General features: G+C 46.2%; 1 long non-coding RNA gene across 1 annotated transcript; it reads left to right on the top strand.

The window, feature by feature from the left end:
• The first annotated feature begins 3114 nt into the window (after positions 1 to 3114).
• On the top strand, positions 3115 to 6459 carry LOC136749764 (uncharacterized). The gene is made up of 3 exons (XR_010816788.1): positions 3115 to 3149; positions 5921 to 5971; positions 6280 to 6459. It is a non-coding gene; the product is annotated as an uncharacterized LOC136749764 (long non-coding RNA).
• Positions 6460 to 7184: the final 725 nt, after the last annotated feature.

Raw genomic sequence — 7184 nt, 5'->3', positions numbered from 1 at the left:
CAATGAGTTCTCTGAAACACTGAAAGACTCAAAGGTCTCTATATGTACATGTATGTACAGTGCATCATTACGTTATCATCACTTAACAGACACCCTTATACAGCACAACTTACATTTGTACCCATTTATACAGCTGGAGCAATCTAAGTGAAGTACCTTGCTCAAGGGTACAACAGCCCTACCCAGGATTCTTGAACACACAACCTTCTGGTTACAAGTCCAGAGCCCTAACCACTACTCCACAGTGCTGACCTCGCTGCATCAGTTAGTCTTGGTTTACAGGTGTATCTTTTAGATGGTAGTGAGTTGTGTTGTTTTGTGTTGTGATGTGAATCCACTTGTTTGAATCTCTGAAATTAATTTGGCAACCCAGTTGTGTGTGTGTGTGAGTGCCAAAGTCCCATGGGGCGATGCAGGTTTGAGGTTGGGCAGCTCGGTCTTCAAGGTGACTCCGCTGTGGGCGCTGACTGACAGGACCCATCTGGCTGCTCTGAGGGGCGCCTGTGGGAGGACAGGAGCCCCAGGCACCCTACTGCTCCTGCTCCCTGGCTGCCACAGGGCATCTGAGCCACTGCCAACCCCACCGGCCACCTCGCCACAACAACTCAGCAACTTATGAAAAGTCTGCTTGCCTGCCTGTTTGATTATCTTTGCAAAGCTTGTTTTATTATTTAATTCAAAATATCCGTAAAAAAAGGGAAAGAACATTTTCCGAGCTTTGGCTCTAAAAGAGAGGAAAAAAATTTTCATAAAAAATAAACAAGTAATTTCCTATTTATTGATTTTTCTCGATGTAAACAACAACCACACTGAGCCAAACGGTAAACATTTTTTGATGGCCTGTGTGCGTGTGTGTGTGCGTGTGCATGTGTGTGCATGACAGGGGGTTGCTGGCATGGTGTGATCTGCACACATGTGGAGGTGCTGGACGGGAGCAGCAACAGAGAAAGTGCCCACACAACACCGCGTGGCTTACACGCTGCCCTCTCTGGCCTCAATAACACTTTGCTACTGCTGATCACGGTTAATCCTGGGGCTAATCTGCCCGCGGGTGGAGGGAAAGAGGGGACAGGAATAGTCCCTGGCTGCTGCCGCCGCCGCTCCCACGCTCAGTCCGTGTTCCTGTCCCAGACACTGAACGTGGGGAGCCATGGCCACTGAGCGCTGAGCCGCAGCCCTGGAGCGCTGGGTAGATGGGGAGGGATCATGTGCACCACTATCATGGTCCTCAGCACCATTGCGATCTTACTGCGACGGAGGTTTTCCAACAGAGTCAAACCGTGAGTAACTGCTCATTTCTCTTTACTTGGGGAGGGGGTTATCTGAATGCAGTAGCCGGTGGTCTCTGCTTTGGTGGGATTCTGGTTCTGATTCCAGTTCCTGCCCTGGCCACGTAAGAGCCAACATATAAGGCAATCAGGTGTCCATGCATCCAAAAACAAAAAGCCTTTTCCTATTTATGTATTTCTCTTTCTTTAAACAACATCCAGCTCCAATGCACAACCTCTGTAGTGACCTGTTTGGAAAACGACCTCCGGCCAAACTTCAATACCATCTTCCCTTTGCTTTTCAGGATCATTTATAATCAATAAATAGAGAGATAGGAGGACAATTACTGTGTGAGTGCAATTATTAAACTTATTAAAATTATGAGTTAACTACACTATTTTGAACTGAGGTACTCAAAAGAAGAGAAAGGAAAAAAGATGACTAGGAAATATACTGTGCCGACACACACACAAGTTAATATCAATAATTTCCCCGAGCAGTTCAGTGTCTGTCTGGCCCACCCTTTAATGCATGACCAGATCAATTTTCCAGCCAGATTTATCATCTACTTAGGATGTGTGAGTGTGACTGAGAAAGTATAAAAAATACAGATTAAAATATAGTGCGTGAAACACATGACAAGTTTGTTTCTCTTTGACTTTCTTATATGATGTGTTACACATTCCTGGCACACTAAATGCCCCCACAGGACAATAAGGAGAAAGCTAAGGGAGATTAGCCATATTGAGAACAATAAAAGTCCTGTCCACCTTACAGAAATACAATACAAGTTTAGCAAATTTGTCAGCCAGGGACCTGCCAGTAAACAAACAGCCGCCCAGCAGAAGAATACCGGTGTTTGTGTTGTACAAATCCCAGAGATTACAGCCAGCTTATGAAAAGGACTCGGAGTGCACAGTGGGCAAGATGCAAGGCTATTTTTAACGTCTGTGTCCTTCAGAAGAGCACTCTGAACATCAGCTGGGGAGGCAACTTTATTTATTTATTTTTAATCTCTTATAAACATGGTAAGTTGGACTTTGAAGCTAAAAACTCAATAGCCTCCTGAGATGTAAACTGGATGTGAGCCCAGCATGGATTGTGGACGATCTGGTTGCCTTCTGAAATTCCTGACCTGCAAATCTCCCTCGAGTGAACATAAAGAGTGGAGACTCTTTGCCACAGCAGATGACTGGACTGAGCTCATCCTGTGCTGCTGTTGTCACTGTGAGTCAGAGTTGGCGATGTCCCCGGGTCATCTAAACTACAAATCTCCTGGGGGATCTCCATCCTCCGTCTTCCCATTCCTCTCTTCTCACTCACCAACAGAGGCAACGTTGTGCTGGTAGAGCCGGAAACCACACCAGGGTGGATCAATATGCAACAACCAGTTATTCTCCTTTAAATTCGGCTGCAGCTTTTTCATGTATTTTTAATAGCTCTTCTCTTCTGTGTTATGTGTGTGTGTAGAAAGGGGGGCTTTAAAAGGGCCTTCTAAAAATAAACTATTAAACAAACACAGTGTTTTGCCAGCTTTACGGGGTTATGCTGCTCAGCAACACCTGGCTTTCAGCAGTATCAGCACAGCTTCATTTAGGAGCTTGTGGGCACCAAATGACAATGAGCTCGATAACCCCCGCTCCATGCTGTACGCTAGGTCAGCTGACACTCACATAGAGCAATTGATGCACCAACACTTCCAGTCAAAAGCCTCCAGGACAATGACTTCTGCCATCCTTCCCAACCAATGTAACCTGTCCCTGTCTCCCCCTCCTTGCAGGCATACCGAGGAGGTCAGTGACAAGGAGATGGCGTACATGCAGAGGGAGGAGTTGCCATCCAAGCACTGAGCCCCACCGCTGGCAGAGAACAGGTGTGAGGTAGGTGTGATCAGGGCTTAATCTGTGATTATTTGTAAGCACTGGGTGTGATGGTGGCAGGTAACACAGCGGCACAGAGCCCAAAGTACGGCAGAATCATGCCCTTTACTGCAACACATCTGCAGTCTTGGTCACAAATGCCCTCCTTCCTATCCTCAGGAGCATCTGCTTTGAAACCCTAATCGACACTTGGGATCAGGCTATACCAGATGGAGTACTATTGTGTTAGTGACGGCTCCTTTTTGTTCTTGGTGTCGTGTCAGAGAGGCGAAGACCTGCGATTTGTGAACATGCCAGGAATCTGGGGATTTCTCTGCCTTTTTTTGCCATGGGTTTGTGGTGCAAGTTCAACAAAGAACACAACACACATATGCTACAAAAATAGCATCGAAGACAAGAGTGATGTGGCACAAGATAATGCTCTGTATGCTTTGCTTGCTCCTAGTTAATTTGATGGTGAAATGGGTATATTTTCTGACAACTGACAGACAAGGGGCTGTCTCCTAAGGAATAAACTATGAAACACCACGCTGTGTGAGGCCTGCAGGTTTCTAAAGCAGCTATGTGAGGTGAACAAAATCGATGGGCTAAAACTAGAACTGAGTGTAAATGGAGCAGGTTTTGATTCACCAGCCGAAGCCATCACATCAACCATCCCATTGGGGTCACAATGTGCCACCCAGCCCCTGCCCCTACCACCTCCCCCGGACCCCTTGCACCTTCTTGCCCAATTCATCCCTAGAGAAGAAGCACCTCAATTAAACAGCTCTTCCGGACGGTTGGCTCCAAGTTGCAGTTGACAAGTACAGTGAAAGTTCAGTCTTCCCCAGCATTATTTATTTATTTAGCCATTTATTTCTCTCCCTCCCTCTGGCTCTTCTAGTGTCACCATGGAAACCAGGTTAGATCTTTCACCAGGCAAGCATCGAAAGCATCTGCACTCCCCATCCAAGTGAACGGGAGAATATTGATAGTTGTCAAACTCACTCGCTGTGAAAGTGAGTGCAGCACAGGGTGTGTGTGTGTGTTTTGGGGAAAAGGGGGGGAGGTTCCTTGTTCGGCAGGCTGTGGTTTTCATGCTTTTTTAGACTCCCAGCCCTGCACATACAAGCCCCACATATGTGTGCCTCAATAAGCCCCAGGCTGCCCGGGAGAAAAGTGCAATCCAATCTCATGGCCTGGACATGTGTCACATGATTATGCAATGCATCGCCCACAACAGTACATACAATACATTTAGAAAAGGGGAGGTTTCTCTCAGGGCTCGGAAAGTCTTCTTCATGTAAGTCACCTGTAGTCCAAGTGAGAGTGGACCAGTGCCACTTCTAGCCCAATGGTAAGTGTCCACGTACAGATGGCTGGGTTTTTATCTCCCTCTGGTACTTTATCGCAGTTTTCCAGCATATCAATTTTGAGTGTGCATTAATTTATTTTTATTTTATTTGATATATATAGAGAGTTAAATATAACCAAAATAGGTTGCACTGAAAGAAAGAAAAAACAGCGCAGAAGGAAAAATAAGCCCTGCTGGATCAGCTACCTGCAAAAGGCAGATCTTCAGAAGACCTAAACAGAGGAGGTGGCCCTGTTCCATTTACTCATCCTTAGCTGCAGCACCTTCAGTATGTTGCCTTATTTCCCAGTCAGGATCTACCGCTGCTTGGCAGCCTGCGGTGTTGTCCTAGTGCACTGTTCATGCTCCTGAACATGTGACCAGGCAACAGTGCCAGCAGAGCGACGAGCCATCATACAACGCCTCTCATCCAGTTAACCTGAGAGCTGGCACCGAGCCTCTGAAACCCTGCCAAAGAGGCCCAAACCAGGGACACACGGTCTGCTCTTCGTATTCAGAGACATGCGATTTCCTCCAGAGTTCACATAGAGTGGGTATCTAGTATGGTTTCCATGAATTCCTCTACTTATTTGATATCACAGCATTGTGTGGTTCTCCACTGTGACCTGACCCAGCAGCCCAGCGCAGGGTCTAAACCAGACATTGTAAAAGAATATCTAAACCATCTAAACCACAGTTTCTATCCAGGCCTATGCTGGTCGATGATTTCAAAAGAAAACTTAGGAGCGAAAGCGAAATCCACACTTTGACAGAAAACATCAAAACAGTTCTTAATTCAGTTATTTACTTCAGTAGGCTTGAGTCGATGGTAAACATGCCCTTATCCTGTGGAGACCTTCGCTGCATTACTGAAATAAATACTCAACCCCCGTGGCCCACACATAAAGGTGCTGTGTTTGTACAGTATGAGATGGTATGGAAATCACAGCCTCCTGCAAGCTGGGTGGCTTGACAGTTTGTTGGACAGGCCTGGTAGTGGCAGGATAAGACAGATACAGAAATATGCTACTCAACAGCCAAACCTGCAGAGACAGGAAACAGAGGTCAGCTAACAGGCACCGGCCACAAGAATGGGCAGAGGAGGAGCCTAGGAAAAGAAAACAGACAGTTGCAGAAAAGAAAAGAGGCCGCGGTGAGAGTTTAGCTCTTAAGTGCTGCCATGTACTGCTTCGCTGGCGGTTTGTGTTTAAATGATTTAAAGCTTCTGCAAATCAGGCTTCCTGCAACCAGGGGGTGCAGTGTGTGCAAATATTATAATTTCTTGCTCTGTGGTTAAAAAAACATCCTGAAGGAATTCAGGGTGTGTTTTAGAGACATGAAAGTAAACCGAGTCTCGCGATACAGAGGAATTATCTTCCACTGTGACCCAGTGCTGTGAAAATGTGCTCTTCGATGTCGGGTGTGTTTTGTCTTGCAGATGTGGGTTGTAGAGCTACAGGAGGTCCTCGTTTCCATAGTTAGAGCACTGGTGAGTAACGGGGGGGCTGGGCTTTGGTTTATCACTTGTTTATCACTCTCTGCGCCGGAGAGGAGTGTGTACAAGTTGGCACACGCTAGTGTACACTGTATACAGGGGCTATAAACAGGAAAACCTGCAGAAACACACAATGCACTGACTCTCTCCTGAGCGGTTTAAGACAAGATGTTTATGACAAAGTCCAGCCGTTGATCACCTCCAAGTAACAGCCCTCAATTACAGCTACTCAATACAGTATAGTACAGGCCGGACCCCCTAACCCAAAACCTAGAATCCAACCCTCATCTTGTCTTTTCCAGCACATCCCCCTCGACGCACACCCCAACCCAGTTTCGGGAGATGGCCTCGCCTGCCTCTCTTGCCTACCTGAAGCCAGGCACAGTGCGCAGCAGCCAGTGGGGTTGCCACAGCATCCGAATGCCTCCAGCCTCACATTTCACAGACTGAGGAATGACAAAGGGGTGAGACTGTGATGGGAGCTCACACCTGCAGCCACTGACAGACCTCCGCAAGTGATCCAGCTTACAGCATCCAAGACAGGAATGGCTTCCTGCCACGCTCAACACACCCAGCATGCAGTGCGGTGTTCTGGCTCCATTCATACCATTTCTCTTCAGTTAGTTGGCAGGATGTTTGCAAACCTATGCAAAACCTAGAGCTTAAACTAGAGGAATGTCATCCATGCTTTGCTTAAATAATCAGCCGTTTGGGTTCCTTATATATATATTTTGTAATCTGATTCTGATAATTTTTTTATTGAAATTTTATGGGAATTCCCCTAACTTGGTGGTGCTCGTCAATTGGTGGAACCAGAGGTAATATGCTTCATCTCTTTCACAGCTACAGAGATAAACGGTATAGTGCTTTTCTACCTGATCATCAACTATGGGGAATGATAGGGATGTATTTTTTGTATTTACTCATGTTGTACTATTCAGTAATGAGAACACTGACTTCAAGTGCAGCAGTTTTATCTTAGATCTTTTACTTGGTGGGGTGGTGAGTGGACAGGGAGCTGTAACTTGTATCAATTTTAACCCAAAGCAAAACATAACAATTTGGATTAAGAGGTCAGAGTTCTAAAATGTCATGATCACTATGAAAACCCCAGAACAATGTTTCCCCCGCCCGAGTTAGTCATTGTCCATGTCTGTACTCTCCATTTGCCATTCACTTCTCCAATTTGGCAGTCTGTCTCTCTCTC

The sequence above is a fragment of the Amia ocellicauda genome, chromosome 5 (genome assembly GCF_036373705.1).
Source record: "Amia ocellicauda isolate fAmiCal2 chromosome 5, fAmiCal2.hap1, whole genome shotgun sequence".
Classification (NCBI taxonomy): Eukaryota; Metazoa; Chordata; class Actinopteri; order Amiiformes; family Amiidae; genus Amia; species Amia ocellicauda.
Note: the sequence above shows the minus strand (reverse complement) of the source record. Positions and strands in the feature narration are given on the sequence as shown.